Consider the following 21,225-nt stretch of genomic DNA (forward strand, 5'->3'; position numbering starts at 1 on the left):
CCATAAATGACATTCTGCAAATACACTTAGAGGAGCGCTGCAGATACACTTTTTGCCGGCTTGGAATTAATCTTATTTTCATCCTACTTCTTCTTCTTCATCCTCATCCTCATAAGAAGAAAAAGAAGAAGTAGGATGAAAATAAGAATAATTCCAAGCCGGCAAAAAGTGTATCTGCAGCGCTCCTCTAAGTGTATCTGCAGAATGTCATTTATGGAAAAAAATAGATACAATGTTTCAACCGCTGTATGGAGTGAATGTCCCAGAACTGTCATAAATAGTCTATTTCTGACAGTTCTGGGACATTCACTCCATACAGCTATTTCAACCGCTGTATGGAGGGAATGTCATAGAACTGTCAGAAATAGACTATTAATGACAGTTCTGGGACTGTCCTTCCATACAGCGGTTGAAACATTGTATCTATTTGTTTCCATAAATGGATCCATTTATGGAAACAAATAGATACAATGTTTCAACCGCTGTATGGAAGGACAGTCCCAGAACTGTCATTAATAGTCTATTTCTGACAGTTCTATGACATTCCCTCCATACAGCGGTTGAAACAGCTGTATGGAGTGAATGTCCCAGAACTGTCAGAAATAGACTATTTCTGACAGTTCTGGGACTGTCCTTCCATACAGCGGTTGAAACATTGTATCTATTTTTTTCCATAAATGGATCCATTTATGGAAACAAATACATACAATGTTTCAACCGCTGTATGGAAGGACAGTCCCAGAACTGTCATTAATAGTCTATTTCTGACAGTTCCATGACATTCCCTCCATACAGCGGTTGAAACAGCTGTATGGAGTGATTGTCCCAGAACTGTCAGAAATAGTCTATTTCTGACAGTTCTGGGACATTCACTCCATACAGCTGTTTCAACCGCTGTATGGAGGGAATGTCCCAGAACTGTCAGAAATAGACTATTTATGACAGTTCTGGGACTGTCCTTCCATACAGCGGTTGAAACATTGTATCTATTTTTTTCCATAAATGACATTCTGCAAATACACTTAGAGGAGCGCTGCAGATACACTTTTTGCCGGCTTGGAATTAATCTTATTTTCATCCTACTTCTTCTTCTTCATCCTCATCCTCATAAGAAGAAAAAGAAGAAGTAGGATGAAAATAAGAATAATTCCAAGCCGGCAAAAAGTGTATCTGCAGCGCTCCTCTAAGTGTATCTGCAGAATGTCATTTATGGAAAAAAATAGATACAATGTTTCAACCGCTGTATGGAGTGAATGTCCCAGAACTGTCATAAATAGTCTATTTCTGACAGTTCTGGGACATTCACTCCATACAGCTATTTCAACCGCTGTATGGAGGGAATGTCATAGAACTGTCAGAAATAGACTATTAATGACAGTTCTGGGACTGTCCTTCCATACAGCGGTTGAAACATTGTATCTATTTGTTTCCATAAATGGATCCATTTATGGAAACAAATAGATACAATGTTTCAACCGCTGTATGGAAGGACAGTCCCAGAACTGTCATTAATAGTCTATTTCTGACAGTTCTATGACATTCCCTCCATACAGCGGTTGAAACAGCTGTATGGAGTGAATGTCCCAGAACTGTCAGAAATAGACTATTTCTGACAGTTCTGGGACTGTCCTTCCATACAGCGGTTGAAACATTGTATCTATTTTTTTCCATAAATGGATCCATTTATGGAAACAAATACATACAATGTTTCAACCGCTGTATGGAAGGACAGTCCCAGAACTGTCATTAATAGTCTATTTCTGACAGTTCCATGACATTCCCTCCATACAGCGGTTGAAACAGCTGTATGGAGTGATTGTCCCAGAACTGTCAGAAATAGTCTATTTCTGACAGTTCTGGGACATTCACTCCATACAGCTGTTTCAACCGCTGTATGGAGGGAATGTCCCAGAACTGTCAGAAATAGACTATTTATGACAGTTCTGGGACTGTCCTTCCATACAGCGGTTGAAACATTGTATCTATTTTTTTCCATAAATGACATTCTGCAAATACACTTAGAGGAGCGCTGCAGATACACTTTTTGCCGGCTTGGAATTAATCTTATTTTCATCCTACTTCTTCTTCTTCATCCTCATCCTCATAAGAAGAAAAAGAAGAAGTAGGATGAAAATAAGAATAATTCCAAGCCGGCAAAAAGTGTATCTGCAGCGCTCCTCTAAGTGTATCTGCAGAATGTCATTTATGGAAAAAAATAGATACAATGTTTCAACCGCTGTATGGAGTGAATGTCCCAGAACTGTCATAAATAGTCTATTTCTGACAGTTCTGGGACATTCACTCCATACAGCTGTTTCAACCGCTGTATGGAGGGAATGTCATAGAACTGTCAGAAATAGACTATTAATGACAGTTCTGGGACTGTCCTTCCATACAGCGGTTGAAACATTGTATCTATTTGTTTCCATAAATGGATCCATTTATGGAAACAAATAGATACAATGTTTCAACTGCTGTATGGAAGGACAGTCCCAGAACTGTCATTAATAGTCTATTTCTGACAGTTCTATGACATTCCTTCCATACAGCGGTTGAAACAGCTGTATGGAGTGAATGTCCCAGAACTGTCAGAAATAGACTATTTCTGACAGTTCTGGGACATTCCCTCCATACAGCGGTTTCCGGCAAAAAGTGTATGTGCAGAGTTCCTCTATTCTGCAGATACACTTAGAGGAGCTCTGCAGATACACTTAGAGGAGCTCTGCACATACACTTTTTGCCGGCTTGGAATTATTCTTATTTTCATCCTACTTCTTCTTCTTCTTCTTCTTCATCCTCATCCTCTTCTTCTTCTTCTGAGGATGAGGATGAGGATGAAGAAGAAGAAGAAGAAGAAGAAGAAGAAGTAGGATGAAAATAAGATTAATTCCAAGCCGGCAAAAAGTGTATGTGCAGAGCTCCTCTAAGTGTATCTGCAGAATAGAGGAACTCTGCACATACACTTTTTGCCGGCTTGCAATTATTCTTATTTTCATCCTACTTCTTCTTCTTCTTCTTCTTCTTCTTCTTCTTCATCCTCTTCTTCTTCTTCTGAGGATGAGGATAAAGAAGAAGAAGAAGAAGAAGAAGAAGAAGAAGTAGGATGAAAATAAGATTAATTCCAAACAGGCAAAAAGTGTATGTGCAGAGCTCCTCTAAGTGTATCTGCAGAATAGAGGAACTCTGCACATACACTTTTTGCCGGCTTGGAATTATTCTTATTTTCATCCTACTGCTTCTTCTTCTTCTTCATCCTCATCCTCATCCTCAGAAGAAGAGGATGAGGATGAGGATGAAGAAGAAGAAGAAGAAGAAGAAGAAGTAGGATGAAAAGAAGAATAATTCCAAGCCGGCAAAAAGTGTATGTGCAGAGTTCCTCTATTTCTGACAGTTCTCTCACAGCTTCTTCACATGTACAGCGGTTGAAACATCTGTATCCTAAATGGAAACTAATAGATACAAATTGTATCTATTAGTTTCCATTTAGGATACAGATGTTTCAACCGCTGTACATGTGAAGAAGCTGTGAGAGAACTGTCAGAAATAGAGGAACTCTGCACATACACTTTTTGCCGGCTTGGAATTATTCTTCTTTTCATCCTACTTCTTCTTCTTCTTCTTCATCCTCATCCTCATCCTCTTCTTCTGAGGATGAAGATGAAGAAGAAGAAGAAGTAGGATGAAAAGAAGAATAATTCCAAGCCGGCAAAAAGTGTATGTGCAGAGTTCCTCTATTTCTGACAGTTCTCTCACAGCTTCTTCACATGAACAGTGGTTGAAACATCTGTATCCTAAATGTAAACTAATAGATACAATGTTTCAACCGCTAAACATGTGTTCCTTCTGTCAGAGAACTGTCAGAAATAGCGGAGCTCACTGCAGGGACACTTTTGCCGGCTGATCGGGAAATGTTCGATTCGCGCACCCGAAGTAGGCAAAATTTCGGTTTCGCCGCGAATCGAATATTTCCTGAAATTCGACTCGAATTCCGGTTCGCCTGGTTCGATTCGCTCATCTCTATTAATTACCATTGACGGATATCAAATCAATTGATTGTTTTTTGATCCAAATTGAATGTTTTTTGACAAAAAAAGGTTTTGGCAAATACATTTTCATTAAGCAAGCAGTGTATTTCTAGTCCAACGTCTACTTTCACAATGCTATTAGAAAAAAAACAGTAGTATTGGTTTCTGCACTTGAATGTTACAAGTCTCATGCCTGGTATTACCTTTAAAGCTTACCTGCTATGAAATAATTATGTTGGTTGCCATTGCTGCCCTCCCCCACGGAGAATGGGTAATTCCTTGGCTGCCATGATGACGCCCTGGGAAACTACAGAGATAAAAAATTCAAACTTTTCTTCAGATTTTCTTTTCACTTACAGGATGCTCATTTTAGATCTATTACTCAAAAATATTGCAGCTAAATTCAGCCAGTCAACCAGCATTTTTACTAATATCGGTGAGGATGAGTGAATGTGCCTGGGTTTGGTTCACAGACCACGTGTCGAACCTTGTGTGAGTCTAAAAATACTAAACCCCATTGAGTCTATGTAGGGTGAATCTTATTATCAATCTTAATAATCAATTCACGATATTAGTCAAGAGATTTTCAAGCAATAGAATGGGGAGCTGAGCACTGTCATGGGGTACATGTAACAAAAGAAATCCAAAGAATACCATATATTGAAGAGAGTATCCTTATTTTATTCTGACTTAAAAAACATGAGGAGAACACCTATCCTCTAAATTACATACTTGGGTGTTACCTTTAATGGAGAAGTTTGGGGTATGCCAAAAAAAGAAAAAAACATGACTAGTGCACCAGAGATAGGCTAATCCAGACCCCCCTACACCACCATTTACCTTTCCATACCAACCCCCTTTACTAATTACAGAACACCAATTTTGGAGTAAAAAATGGCCAACACAGCCTTTTATTAACAAATCAACTTTAAATACACCAAACATTCCTTAAAACAGAAACACAAAAGAGTTGTTGGTCTTCGAAGGCACCCAAAACGAGCCGAAATGCTTCTGCGGACAACCATATTACAATAGGCCTCCAGCCGCAACCCACTGGCTCGGAGACAACCATACCGTCCGCAGTGCAGCACCACCACCTTCCAGTTAAACCTTGGTTAACTGGAATGCCCCCGGGCACACCATACCACCGATGGGTCCCACACCATTATTTGTAACTTCCAGGATAAGATCCGCCTCCAAAGGCCAACAACTACTCACGAACCTAAATAACCCCCCCCCGGGAGGGACTCAATACTCACCAAAACAGGGAGGGCGGGAGGGAAGCTCTCTCTCCTCACGTCCAGCACCGACTGACGCCCCTCACCAAAAACCCCCACCCAAAGGTGCAGAAGACCCCACCTACACTCCCCCTCTACCAACCAGATCCCAGCCATCCCTTACAACCCCCCTAGTGCTATCATTAACCCTTTCCTGTCTTCCTTACCACTCTAGGCCTAGTCATGCCTGCCCTATTTCTTTTTCTTCTCGCTACGGGCATTTCTAAACACACATGCTCAATTCTATGCTGTAGCATCACTGTCTCTCAGACATTGTTTCTCAGACTGAGAACTGAGTGATCACATGACCGCTGATCACTCAGTTTTTGCTCTGATCGGAGTCTGTCAGTCACCACACTTTTCTCTCAGTATGCAAAGCTTTTTATACATGCTATGTCTGTGAGTATGTTTTTGTCTTTTATATCCTTAAATAAATCTTGGATAATGCATTAGGTGTTTGCGCCACCTGTCTGCTCTTTTTCCCAGTGGTTGATTTACCCCATCTGAGGAGGGCTGCATCCCTGAAGCATTTTCTGCGGGCCATTCCTGCCCTGGTTTCCGTGGCCTTCCTTTGGCAATTTATTTCCTGGAGTGCTGGAGAGTACTCACGGTTATATACAGTATGTGTATTAACCTGTTCCAGACTGCCCAAAGTATATGCACTGCAGGCAGGTGGCACAGGCAGGCTAAACAATGTACCTGTATGTCGCTTAGCACATGCACATTGATGCACCCCTTGGGCGTGCAACATGACGCTCTCATGAGTGCTGTGTCCATAGTGACCACTATGAGCAGCTGACGTGTCATGTGAATGCCACGCAATCACATGATTACAATGTCAACACAACTGTTATGAATGAGTTTCAGTCATAACAGTGGTGCTTAGTACTGTGAAGCTACGATTGGCCCACAGCTATCACATGGTACCTGGCCAATGACAGCACCCTGTATGTACCATGCAATTATAATACTAAGCACATCTTTTAGGAATGTAACCCATTAATGACAGAAGAAAACATTGATTGCTGTTACAATGATGATCACTGTAAAAGCAAAGTTTAATTTAAAAAAATCCCTGATCACCCCCCCAGTGAACTACTTTAAAGACAGGATGTAAAAGAAAAAATGAATATATAAAAAAAAGAAAAAAATAATAAAAAATGTTGAAAAATGTAATAAAAATATTATTGTTATTTTTTTAAACATACTGTCACCAGTCAGTATCCCTGATCACCGCCATACGATAATGCTGTACTGCACTGGTGAGTATGTAAAAAAAAACAAAATTGGTGAAAAATTTTATTTAATGTCTTCATTTTTCGATTAGTTGCCACAAAAAATTAAACTTCAAAAACTTGCCATGAATCTAAGTGCTGAATTTAGTACTAAATACTACTGTAAGGGCGTGGCCTGGTGCATGGAGCTGTAGCAGCGTTACCGCTGAGCTCCCGACCCGACCCTTCCTAATGGGCACTATTTCTCCCTCACGGGCTGCTGTATTTGCCCCACATGGGGAATAACCATCTCCAGACCCCCCGGGGAGCAACAGGAAGCCGGTCTGGCGTCAGTGTAAGCCGGTTCTTCACCCGATCCACGGCCGAGGCCTCGGGCGCCCCGGCTGTCAAGATGGCACCGTCACCTCTCCCCTCCTTGTCTCCTGTGGATGCAGTGTAGTGACTTTTGGGGGACTATTTATCAAAAACATAATTTCATTCCAACAGCAACAAGCCTAGCCATCTGTTAAGGGTTAACCTTTCTTGGTTAGAATTCAAATGACCTTCTAGTGAAATTACACCCACAATGAGTGGAAGGAACCTGTTCCAGAGACAATAGGTTATTTGAATTTCTACAAGTCATCAAACAGGGCCAGAAGAGAGACAATGGTGAGAGCTTATGTTGGTGACTCTAAGACTGGCAAAGTATGTTATCTCAACAAATTGCCATTGTCCATTGGATTTGAGGAGATTTCACCTACAAAAAAACTAATTAGAAATTCAAATACAACGTTGGACTTCCAAACAGTGAGTCACCACACCTGACCAAATTAACAATAAATGAGACGATACTTATAAGTCTGGGAAGATTAAACAAAACCTTGGAGAGAGTGATAAGCCAACAGACTTCTAAAATGAAGGCTACAAGGATAACTGGTTGTTTACCCTATTATCTTAACAATGGACAAGTAAAAAGAGGTTTCCTGTGTCATTCCTAAGACCAAAAGGTGAAACTTAGAACTTATATTTCTACCCACAAAGACATTAAAGAAGAGACACATTATTCACCCTCTTTTTCAAACAAAAATATATTCAGCAGAGTTGGGGATTGCATACCACTAAATTAAGTATGAAATGGTGAAAAGTAAGATATTTTGTGAATTGGTATCGGTTGTATGTTTCCATCAGAAAGCAAATGTTTCACACAAGTTTGAACCTCAGGGAAATGAACAACTGAATACACATATATCTTCTATGGTTCCTATCCAGAACATTATAGGTAGAATCAAATATATTTGGATGAGACGTATATTTAATATCTAAAATCACCTTGGTTTCCACCCGAGGTATGAGTCATCATAAATACTCAAATTGTTTTGTGATCCCTGACTGCCCCCCAGTGGACAGGTGAGAAATATCTTAGGTACATACACCTCTCGACCGGCCAATCAAAAAGCCTGTTGGGAGGGTCTTTTAGAACAATGGTTTGGATGGTATAAAAAAAGCCATGCACCTCATTTAAAAAAAAAACAAGCTACAAAAAGAAAACACAGAGAAAACACAGAAAAAATCCAAGGAAACCGACAAGCTGAAGAAATCTGACAAGGCTGAAATCTATCCCATCTGAAGAACTACTACTTTATCCTTTCAAACTTTTAAAAAACTTCTACTAAACTTCTAAAATCTCTGTACTTCTACCATCCTACATTTTTCAACACTACCACCTATTGCACTATCTCTCACTTGCTCCCTGCGGCCATTCCTGAAGGCGTTTCAATTGCCGGCTGAATCCACTGGGGAGGCGTCATAATCCAGGTTCTGGGTGTGGTGAGACTGTTTAGAATTAATCTTGTATTGTATATCTCCTCTCTTGTATAGAGTAATAATAATTGCATTGGGGTGATAACTGCATTGGGTGTTCATATATAGATAGAGAGATCCATATTATTACTGCTAAAAATTGTTTGGTATCATATTGAAAATTCACATATTGCATAATTAATTTTTATTGGTTAGAGTACAATTTATCAGGGAATATTTTCTCCCATTTCTACGGCCACGTTTTGGGAGAAATGACCTCTGAAATACTCTAAATTACCATTTATTAATAATTAATTTTAATCTTTATTATTATCTAGAAATATTGTATTGTGTATAGTATTGGTATAGTATATCTTTGATCGTGTGTACCAGTATCCATTTATTACCAGTCATTTGCGTTTTGTGTTAATATATATATAATTTTTGTACATAAATACATTTATTTATCTATTATAAGGCAATTCTTGTGTATATGGTACGAAATCATACTGGCTAAAAGGACTCAAGGTATATTATTAAGTGGTGATCAAATTATTAAGGTGTCCAAATTATTGGTTCATTAAATATTTGCCGTATCTTAACGGCTGGAGGCACTGTGATATTTTATTTAAGGGACAAGGACATCGCCCTTCATAAGTAGAATAAATTCTTACATAAACCACCACAGCAGGGAAACATGAAGAAGAAGGACAGGTAAGCCCTCGGGGCTCTCTCTCTCTCTCTCTCTTTCCTCCTGGGGACTCTTTTCAGCTAGCTCAACAGACCCAGGGCACACAGGGATCCCGCACAGGGGCGGACTGACCATTTGGAAACTCGGGCACTGCCCGAGGGCCCGGTGTCAGTAGGGGGCCCCATGAGATGCCCCGGTACCTTTTTCATAGGCTTTTTTGAGTTTGGGCAAGGACACAGGGGCCCCATGATCCCCAATTGCCCGGGGGCCCCATGAGTTGTCAGTCCGCCCCTGATCCCACAGCGCCTCCCCAGCATCTCCCTGCTCTGAGGATGGCTGGGACCTGCAGTGCCACATGAAATCCTTGCACTCCTACATTAAATCCCTTCCTACAAAGGCAGATTTTGAGCAATGTGTGAAACGTATTGAAAGCACATACAAGCAGGAAATTTCTGATCTTAAACAAGATATTTGCCTGCATATGGAAGAGATTGAAAATACCGTTGACGGTCTGTGAAACGCTTTACAAACCCACAAAGAGACCCTTAACTCCCACACAGTTCTTATACAACAGCTCATGACATTGAGCAGGATGACATTGAGAATAGGAACCGCCGTAGCAATATCCGTATCAGGGGTATACCCGAATCTGTTGAAGCTAAAGATTTGGCCGCGGCAGCTACCGCCATCTTCAATCAACTACTTCAGCAACCTAAAGACACCTACATTGAGTTGGACCACATACATTGCACACTGGGCCCAAGACACCCTGATCCATCTTTTGTCCGTGACACTCTATGCAGGGTCCATTTCTTTAAGGTCAAAGACGCCATTATACATGCGGCCAGCACACAGGACACCATCCTATTCAACGAAATACTGGTGATGCTACTCCCTGATCTTTCCTGCCAGACTCTAGCTATGCGCAGGGCTTTACGCCCTCTCACTCAGATGCTGCAAGAGAGGCATATTCGCTACCAGTGGAGGTTCCCGTTCCAGCTTCACGCCTCCCAGAATGGTAAATCTGCCCATTTCCGCACCCTTGGAGACCTGCCTACATTTCTCGGTGTGTTCAAGCTGCCCCAGGTGTCCTTCCTGGACTGGCCCCTTCAACTTCCAACCCCTGGCCTCCCTCTTCCCTCTTCCTGGCAGCGGTCCAATCGCAAGAAGAAGAAGCGTTCCAGATCCTCCTCTCAACAGATCCCGGAGGGACGACCCCTTATCTACATGAATTGTGGGGCTTCTCCCTTTACTCCTCTTTCTACAGTTTCTACACATGCTGATGGTTACCTCTGTTGGTTCAGTACCTTGTATTTGAGCTTTTTATTTGTGCCTATTGGTTTTCTGTTTTTTTTTTTAGGTTCTGAAGCTGTGGCCTGTGGCTAATCTTCGGGTATCGCCACCGCAGTTTTGCCATGATGGGCTAGGATGCCTTTGGCGCTAGCCTTAGGGGCTTTGAGCCTTTTCTTGTTTGTTATATTCACACCCCGTTTTTTGCCATACTTTGTTCATTTTTATTTGTTGGGGGCGGGTGTTTAATTTCTCATGCCTGTTTGAGGGATTATTGAATATGTTTTGTAAGAGGCGGTCGCCCTTATTTATGGGTGACCTTCCTCAAGTTACCATTTGCCTGTGGGAGGCCTGGGTCGGGATCAGATACATGTGCCTTTGTTGTTCCCCACCTAGGCCTTCAGTGTACTGCGTAGTATTACACTGTATGTCATTTTGACAGCTTGCCTGTCTAGTAGTTTTTCCTTCTCCTTTTTCCTCTTTTTATCTGTTCTTATTTTCTCGATTTCTCCCCCCTCTTTTTTTTTTCTCTTTGTCACGTACCAGGTTGGGGAACCTGACGTGGAGAGGAAGCGTCCTCTTACGACTCCCGCTCAGAGCCCCTGATATTGGGAACAGAGGGCACAGAGCCAGGAGTGGCAAGAGTGCCGGGTAGGTCTGGGGCTGGCAGCAGGTAGGTGAAGACCCAGGAGATCCGGATGCAGGCCAGGTGCGGATGCAGGAACGTAGGTGCAGCAGCAGGCAGGTATGGCAGTGCAGAAGAAGGTAAGTATCGCGGTGACCAGGATGCAGGCCAGGTGCAGGACCATGGGTGCTGCAGCAGGTAAGTATGGCAGCTGTCAGGATGCAAGCCAAATGCAGATACAGGTAAGTAAGTGCAGGAAAGTCAGACAAGCCGGGTAAGGATCAAACAAGCAAATCAAGTACAAGGGAGCAGGCAAGCGGATAATTAGGGATAGCCGGGGTCGGTGCAGGCAGAGTTCTTTCTTAGTTAGGTCAGATCAGGATACAGACAACAGAATCAGGTAATAGAGTGCAGGACGTTATAGACCAGAAGGCATTGATTACACTGTATTGCAGGTTTAAATAGCCCGCTCTGCGGTGACGTGTACGCTACTGCGCATGCGCGCACTTCCGTGCACCCGCGCATGCGCACTCGCACCGCCACGGTCCGAGGAGATCCGTTGCACGGCAACAGGATCCCTGACACTCTTTCTCTGGGGTCAGGGGCGATCCGGCAGAGCTCTTTTTGTGTCACACCTTTTACTACTTTGTTATCCCACAATTAAATATGACTCCGATAAAATGTTCTCCTATTAATTGTAGGGGCTTTTACACTCCGGAGAAGCAGAGCCAGATGCTTTACCATTTCCATAAATGCAGATCTTACTACTTCAGGAGACTAATTTCCGTTCCGATGGTATCCCAGTCCTCCACAATCGTTATTACTAATACGCAGACTAGGTCTAGGGGGGTGTCGGTAGCCTTTCATCATACTTTTGGCCCAGAGGTCTTGGACTCCCTAATTGATCCAACTGGACGTTACCTTTTCCTTAACTAGTTGCTGACCGCAGATAGCCGAATGACGGCTGCACTGCGGCCGGCCAGTTCTGAGTGGACGTCATATGACGTCCTCCCAGAACACGCTCTCCTGCGCGCCCCAGGGGGCGCGCACCCGGCGATCTCCGTGATCGCTGTGTCCTACGGATGGCCAATCACAGCGGCCTTTTACTACGTGATCAGCGGTGTCCAATGACACGCTGATCAGAGGGAAATGCAAGTGCCGGTTCTCGGCTGCACTTTCCTCACGCTGTCAGATCGTGAGGAAAGTACTGCCGAGAACCGGCAGCTGTCAGAGCGGGGATCGGCACCGATCATCAGGGCACTGATGATCAGTGCCCTGATGATCGGTGCCCAGCAGTGCCACCCGCAAGTTCCACCCACCTGTGCCCAGCAGTGTGCCCACTAGCTCCGCCCACCTGTGCCCAGCAGATCACCCACCTGTGCCCAGCAGTGCACCCACCTGTGCCACTCTGCAGTGCCACCTACCTGTGCCCAGAAGTGCCACCTACCTGTGCCCAGCAGTGCCACCCACCTGTGCCCACCAGTGCCACCCACCTGTGCCCACCCACCAGTGCTGCCCACCAGTGCCACCCACCAGTGCAGCCCAGCAGGCTGCCAGTCAGTGCCACCAGTCAGTGCCCAGGGGTTGTGCCAGTCAGTGCTGCCAGTCAGTGCCCAGCAGTGATGCCAGTCAGTGCCGTCTATCAGTACCCATCATCAGTGTCACCTATCAGTGCCGCCTATCAGTGCTGCATATTAGTGCCGCCTATCCGTGACACCTCATTAGTGCTGTCTATCAGTGCTGCCTATCCGTGCCACCTCATTAGTACTGCCTATCAGTGCCCTTTAGTGCTGCCTATCAGTGCCCATCAGTGCCGCCCATCAGTGCTGCCTCATCAACGGACATCAGTGAAGGAGAAAAAATACCTGTTTGAAAAATTTTATAATAGAAACAAAGAAACTTTTTTTTTTTCAAAATTTTTGCACTTTTTTTATTTATAGCGCAAAAAGTAAAGTGCCCAGTGGCGATTAAATACCACCAAATGAAAGCTCTATTTGTGAGAAAAAAATGATCAAAATTTCATATGGGTACAATGTTGCATGACCGCGCAATTGTCAATCAAAGTGCGGCAGCGCTGAAAGCTGAAAATTGGCCTGGTAAATAAGGGGGTATAAGTGCCTGGTAGGCAAGTGGTTAAATTGAAATGCCAAGATTTCATTTTTACAGTTGCCAACATCTACGCTCCCAACCTAGATCAGGCTCCGTTTCTTACGGAGGTCCTTTCCCAGTTATCTGATTTTTGGGGTTCCTGTCTCATTATCGGAGGGGACTTTAATGTAGCTCTCTCTCCAGATTTGCACACTTCAGCGGGTAGATCTTCTCTCTCCTTCTCAACCTTATCTCAACCTAAGTTGCGCTTACACCTAGTGGATGTTTGGCGTATTCAACATCCTTCGGAGCGAAACTATAGCTATTACTCTGCAGCTCATGCATCATACAGTCGTATAGACTATTTCTTTGTCTCACAGTCTTTGCTAGATTGCCCGACTTCAACCTCTCTCGGTCACTTTTTGTGGTCGGACCTTGCTGCAATCCATCTTACGATTCAAGACAGTCCATTGCCTGTACGTCATTTTTCGTGTCGCCTGAATGACACCCTACTCAAAGATTCTCTCTGCATCATGGAGATGGAGAAGACTATCCAGGACTTTATTTTGGATCACACAATGGACACTACCGGCCCTCTTACTTAATGGAAGACCCTCAAATGTGTTCTTAGAGGGATTCTCATTAAACATGTCTGTCGTCTAAAAAAGGCTTGTATGACGCAAATGCGTCAATTATTTTCACTTATTGCACGTTTGGAACTATACCACAAACGTACGTTAGACCCGGTGCTTGCGGCCCATTACTCTCTAGCTAACAAATGTGGCCAACACTTGGCGCGTGTACTACATCCCTATTCATTCCATTGTCCAATTCAGTACATCACGGCGCCTCATAATTCTAAACTCTACCACAATAAGGAAATCTGCTCTGCGTTTGAGCGCTATTATTCTCAACTGTATAATCTCTCCTCGGCAAATCCTGATATCCTCCCTATCTCCCCCCTACAGGTTATGTCCCAATATATGGCGGAGACAGCATTACCTGTCCTTGATGCCCAAGACGCTTTGGATCTAGAGGAGCCCTTCTCGGTTATAGAGGTTCTAGGGGCAATCGGGGTCCTGAAAAATGGTAAGTGCCAGGGTCCAGACGGATTTACCCCTCGCTTTTACAAAACATTCCCCGCCCAATTGGCTCCGCTTCTGTCTTGAGCGTTTAATATCATCGATGATTCGAATGTGCCTTCATCAGCCTTTCTATCCGCTACCATTTCGGTTATCCCTAAGCCAGGTAAAGACCCCTCTCTTTGCAGTAGCTATCGCCTGATTTCTCTACTTAATCTAGATGTTAAGCTTTTTTTCAAAACTTTTAGCGAATCGTCTTTCCCCTTTTCTGCCAACCTTGATCCATCACGACCAGTTCGGCTTTGTCCACTGTCGCGAAGCACGGGATAATACTTCCAAAATGATTCATCTTATCTCTTACATCAAACAGCATGGTTTAAAAGCTTGCCTACTCTCAGAAAAGGCGTTTGATCAACTGGCGCTTTCTCCGTCTTACCTTGGAGCAGATTGGTTTGGGCTCTCGGACCCTCGCTCGGATTATGTCCCTCTACTCTCGCCCCTCAGCGTCTGTCCTGGTTAACAGTACAATGTCTTTGTCCTTTCCTATATCAAATGGGACCAGACAAGAATGTCCCCTCTCGCCTCTTCTCTTTGTTTTAGTAATGGAACATCTTGCGTCAGCCATACGAGCTAATGACTCTATACTGGGCATACATACTCCCTCCACGCACCACAAATTATCCTTATACGCCGACGACCTGCTAGTTTACGTTCAACAACCACTTGTTTTCCTCCCCAGTCTTTTCCATGAATTACGTAGATTTGGTTCCTTCAGTAATTTTAAACTTAATATCTCTAAAACAGAGGCCCTCAATGTTTCTCTACCTGCCCATGTACTGGCGAACCTTCGGCCTAATTTTTCCTTTCAATGGCGAGCTAAGGCCATCACATATCTGGGGGTCCTGATTTCGGCTGATCTTAATGCTTTTTATTCCCTTATTTACCCTTACTTTCACATATTTGAAAACATTTAGATACATGGGGCTCTTCAGCCCTTCCCTGGTTTGGCCGTATCAACACCCTCAAGATGGATACCTTACCTAAGCTTCTATACGTTTTTCAGACAGTACCGATCACTATCGGTAAGAGTTTTTTCTTCTCTTTACGCTCCCATTCGATTCGATTTATTTGGAACCGTGAGTTCTCTAGATTACTTACTTACCCGAAACTTGAGGGCGGAGTGGGTTTGCCGGACTTTGAGCTTTATTACAGAGCTGCATTGCTGGCCCGGATGCTTGATTGGTTCCCTAGACCTTTTCATAAAGCCTCTTGTATGATTGAACAAGATCTTTCTCAAGTGGATCTTTGGGCATTAACATGGGGGTTACGATCGGGACTATCAGCGTTTTTCTGCCCTGTCTCCCTTGACTTTAGCTGTGCTGTGGTATAAATGAGGCATGGTTGCTCTCTTGTCTTCCAATCCCTCTCCTTTGTTGTCCCTATATTATAACCCCACTCTTCCCCAAGGGTTGGGCTCCTCTATTATTGGATTCTTTACACGTGCCTCCTGTCCCGTAGCTTGGGACTTTGTTTACCCCAATCGGGTCTTCCGCTCCTTCAAGGTGGGTCTAGGGATTGGTTGTCCGCTCTACACCTATCCTCATTTTGCAAGCATTTACACTCTTCCTCTAACATCCACCGTCCATTTTCTAAGATTGAACAGCTGTGCTCCCTCCCTGAACTGCCGAGACATGTCCTTGCCTCTCTCTATAAAGTGCTCCATAATGCTCTTTACTCTGAACGCCCTATCTACACTAAGGTTTGGGCTCGGGACCTAGGTAGGGAGGTGTCAGAGGAGAAATGGTACACATCGTTCCACTTCACACATAAATCATCTGTTTCTTGCTACTCACAAGAAAATAATTTTAAGCTTCTTTCCCAATGGCACAGGGTTCCCCTCTCTCTACACAAAATGTTTCCTTCTACACCCGATCTTTGTTGGCGCTGTGATGGAGCTGTTGGTACACAACTCCACCTTTGGTGGGAGTGTGATCAAATACAACCCTTTTGGCGGCAGGTCTTTGCTGTGTATAACGAGATCTATGGGGAGTCCTTGACCCCTTCGCTGGAAATTTCTCTTCTTTCTATATTACCAGGCTCATGGCCATCACAGAGGAAATGTTTGTTGCGTTTCTTCCTCTCTTCAGCCCACCAATTAATACCTCTCTTTAGGAAATCGGCTGCCCCCCCTCCCGATGTGGGTTTCCGTGCTTAATGATACCATGCCTATGGAGGAAATGCTGGTGTTTACTAATGACACCTATGCTAAACATAAGCTGTTGTGGTCAGTCTGGCTTAATTTCTCCTCCTTTACGTCTCTCCATGATATGTGTGCCCCTGCTGCGCTCTAGTGGAGTTGTGCCTTGTCCTCCCGTCTCGATCTCATTTTGGCTTATCCGCTGGTTAGACCCTGTGGTGCATGCCGTGCTATGTGCGTCAGGGTTGTTTCCATGAGACACGCGTGGACAGCTATCCCATTGCTACTTCTGCCATCCCCGTTCCCAACCCCCTCCTTTTTTCTTCTTTGATATCCTTTCCGCTGACCCTTTCTTTTCTTTTTCTTTCTGTTTCCTCTCCCCGTCCCCCTTTTTTTTAAATTCTTCTCCCTTTTTTCTTTTCCTTTCTCTTTTTCTCCTAAATTATGATTTATCATCTTGGTCGTGCGGAGTTCTTCCATATTAGTCCATACATCCTGCTGGGGGATACCCCCCAGACAATCTGTTATGTTTTACCTGCATGATATGGGCTATTGATCCTTCCTCTTACTGTTATATTGCACTATCTTCATTTACCCACATGGATCATAACCACCTCTCTGATGTTTTTCTTTTGTTTATGTACTTGTACTTGTTTTTTATACTTCCTATGCTCTGTTTGTTAAATTTATGTAAAATAATAAAGACAAATTTGCCTTTAAATACTACTGTAAATACCTCAGACCATCTACTTTCTAAAATGGTTTAATTTGGGGGGTATTTGTACTGTTCTGGCATTTAGGGCCTCAAGTAATGAGCAGTGTTCATTTCGACTAAAACACGACTAAAAGTAAAACAATTTAGATGCCCAAAATATGGCTAAAACTAAAATTGCATTTTAGTCAAAAGACTATGACTAAAACTAAATTTGATGTCAAAATTAACATTGGTTATATATCACAACGGGTAAATCTGTGTCTGTTGTGCATATTAATACTATAAATAATAATAATACCATTAACAATACCATAAACAATAACATGTTATTAGATTTTTACTCTGGGAGTATATAATGAGTTTAGAAATGCTAGCGAAATGCTTAAATAATGCATTATAATTTAACTAAATCCATTTATTTTAGTCGACTAAAATTATTTTAGTTGACTAAAATGTACTGCGGATTTTAATCTGCTAAAATGTAAGATAATTTAGTTGACTAAATTGTACTGGAGATTTTAATTGACTAAAATATGACTAAAACAATTCACACCACTAAAATATGATTAAAACTAAAATGGCATTGTAGTCAAAAGACTATGACTAAAACTAAATTGAAATTTGATGTAAAAATTAACATCGAAAACGAAATAGGCCATCAGTACATCAGGATTGATCAGTTTTCAAATATACAGTATACCATAGTTTGTAGACTATAACCTTTACACAAACCAATTAATATACACCTCCTGTAATTTGTTTTAGGAAAGACATGCAACACTATACATTTTGGCCTACATTTATGAAGAAATTAGATTTTTTTTTGGATATGTTTTATAGTGGAAAGTAGAAAATACTGTTTTTTTTTTTAATTTTCGGTCTTTTTTCATTTATACAGTATAATAACAAATAAAAACCCAGTGATGGCTAAATACCACCAAAATAAATCTCTATTTGTGTGAAAAAAATATATACATTTTATTTGGGTATAATGTTGCATGCTCAAGCAATTAACAGTTACAATTTGCTCTCACTACAGTGCTTAGGTTTCTGCTTGTTCTATTTTGTATAAAACACTGTTGGCCTCTCATTCCTATCAATAAGAACTAATCTGTGACACAGCAAAGCAGCTGTTACTTTAGGCTCTGCTAGCATACAGTCTCTCCTTCCTATCTACAGCATGCTTTGCATCAGGCCTCCAAGGTGTAGGAATCGCTGGAACATACCTGCTAGGTTATATAGTACCCACAGGATGAGTCCCTGCCCAGCTGGTCAATCAAGGCCTCTATTTAGTTTTACTTAGACCATTGTTTGTTGCCTGGGCATTAGATTAATTTCCTAGCCCTCGTTCACAATACTTCCTGTATTCCTGGTTCTCCATATACAGACTATGGACATTTTCATTGTATTTACGGTATCTCACTGTTCATGTTGTTGCTTTCTAGTAGCTTCCACCTCAGCGACCTTTCAGTATTTTAATTGTCTTCTTGACTAGCCACCATTAAATTATCCACATTTCAATTTTTATTTATATCTACTGTATTTTATGCTATTCTTATTTAATTCAACACTGGATAAATACTTTGATTTGATGATTTTGATAAGAAAAATCTCTTAAATGTTCTGCTTTATATCTCTTTTGTATGTGTTAATTATTTATTCCTGTTCTTTTATTGGGTGGCTTGAGTGAGACTTCATTCTGGTTTACATTGTTGTCCCTTCCTATATTCATTTCACCAGTGCATGGATGGTCTTACAAAGAATAGGGAATTAAAAGTTGACTATTAGGAAAAAAGTAATACAGTTAAGGAAAAATATGTAAAACACCCGAAAACCTCAGTGTGCAGAATCTATGCCTCTCAGTTTATGCCTGTCTGTTCTTTTTTCTTTTTTTAGAGGGAATCTCCTATGTTTCCAGTGTGGTGGATCCAGCCACCATCAGTAATGCAGAAAATTTATTTTTTTAATTTATTTCAGGTACTTATATAGTGCTGTCAATTTACGCAGCACTTTACATATATATTGTACATTCACATCAGTCCCTAACCCTCAAGGGGCGTACAATCTAAGGTCCCTAACTCACATTCATATACAAGGGCCAATTTAGACAGGATTCAATTAACCTACCAGCATGTCTTTGGAGTGTTGGAGGAAACCGGAGTACCCGGAGGAAACCCATGCAGGCACAGGGAGAACATGCAAACTCCAGGCAGGAGGTGCTGTGGCTGGGATTCGAACCAACGACCCTAGTACTGCCAGCCGGAAGTGCTAACCATTTAGCACCAAAATATATGCTTTGCACTGCATGCTCAGAGTAGGACATTTTGGGCTCCCTCGGGGAGGCAGTCGAACCTCTAGATTTTTCCCGTAATAGGAAGGGCTAAAATATCTACCTTGAAGTCTCCCCCAAAAATGTCCTCCTGCTCAATGCCAGCACTCCAACACTCCTCATTCTAACTACAGGCACCCCGACACTCATCCTCTTTGTATGCCTTCTTTTCCTCCTGCTGCATGACATTTCACATGCTGATAAAAGGCAGGGATGGCCTTATGTGCATAATAATGGTGCTGGTCATAGACTTTCAGGTCAAAATAGGTTTTGCACTTGCTACTGTGGTGTAGCACAGACCACATAAGAAAGGTGCATTTTTAGTCCAATAAAATATGGTTGCCATTTGAGGTTGATACTTGTCATGGTTACCATTCCAAACCTGGCAGGCCACAAAACGGAAACAAATCTCATAGCTGCAGCTAAAGCAGACTCCCTGATCTGGAACTGGTTTACCATCCCTCTGGTAGGAGGCATTACATGGTGCATTGAGGTAGAAGAGGAAAAGTGCACATTAGAAACCAAAAATGACTGCTATGAAACCCTTGAAAAGGACGATGATACAAGGGTATACAGGCAGTCCAAATACATGGTTGCTATGCATCCTTGAACAGGAGAAGGAAAAGGCTACATTAGGAAACCATAAAAATAGCTGATATGTACCCTTGAGGAGGGTGTGGAAAGGGTTGTTTTAGCAGCACTCATAAAAAATGTGACTGCTATGCCCCGTTGATAAGGAGTGCAAGCCTTTTGCTGCCAACTTGTCTCCTTTAGGTACTGCTCCAACTGAGCTCTATTGTTAAGTAATGTGTTCCCTCATGTATGTGGTATCCAAATGATTGGTACTTTGCAGTCAAAGGCTCTTTTTTGCTTCCTAATCATATGCTTGCATACTGTTCTAATGCTAGCCATTTTCTACCAAACACATATCTACAGTATATTTTGGAAACAATTTAGAATCAGGGAATGTGGGGTTGTAGTTTAGAAGTATGCAGGGGCAGACTGACCATCTGGAAACTCGGGCACTGCCCGAGGGCCTGGGGTCAGTAGGGGGCCCCATGAGATGCCCCTGGTACATTTTTCATAGGCTTTTTTGAGTTTGGGCAAGGACACAGGGGCCCCATGATCCCCTATTGCCCGGGGGCCCCATGAGTTGTCAGTCTGCCCCTGGAAGTATGTTTTGTACTGTGTTTTGACATGACCTGGGTTTGCTTTGAACTCATTCTTGACTTCAAACTCAACCTCATTTCTGAATTTTAATGACAGGAAAGGGTTAAAACCCCTGCCAGCTTACTTTATTGCTATGTTCCATTGGAGAAATGTATTTTATGTCCTGTTCCAGAGTAGCAAAGGGAAGTTTAAGGAAATCTCACAATGTGAGGGGAATCCTCCTATTAGACAGTTGTCCCTGGAACTTTTGCCTAAAGATAAACTTTTACAGGAATCAGAGTGTTAATTATGATTGAAAATCCATATATTCAAAGCTATAAAGCAGCTGTTTTATCACCCAGGTGTAATTTTAAGCATAAATGAATGTCCTGTAATCAATCTCTTTTCCGCTGAGATGTCAAATGGTCTGTTTTCCAGTCATCAAATTCATTCTAATCTTCATTTTCTTATCTCTTTTGGCATGAAATGATTCAGAATCCCTGATGGTTCCTGTAGTCAAAATATGTCTTTATAAAGTTCTCCATCATCATAAATTAATTAAATCTCTATATGACACATTCAGTAGGATGAACAAACGGGATTGATTTTCAGGTTTAAAAATGCAGAGGCAAGCACTTACATCTGAACCACTAAGTGCCCATTGTGTCTTTAATCCAGGGAGAGAGGTCACATCCTGTTAATGTGCTTCCACCATTAAATATTTTAAGCGTCACTTAGAGCTT

The sequence above is a fragment of the Staurois parvus genome, unplaced genomic scaffold (assembly GCF_062004578.1).
Source record: "Staurois parvus isolate SC_StPar_1 unplaced genomic scaffold, SC_StPar_1.0 ptg000392l, whole genome shotgun sequence".
In the NCBI taxonomy this organism is placed as follows: Eukaryota; Metazoa; Chordata; class Amphibia; order Anura; family Ranidae; genus Staurois; species Staurois parvus.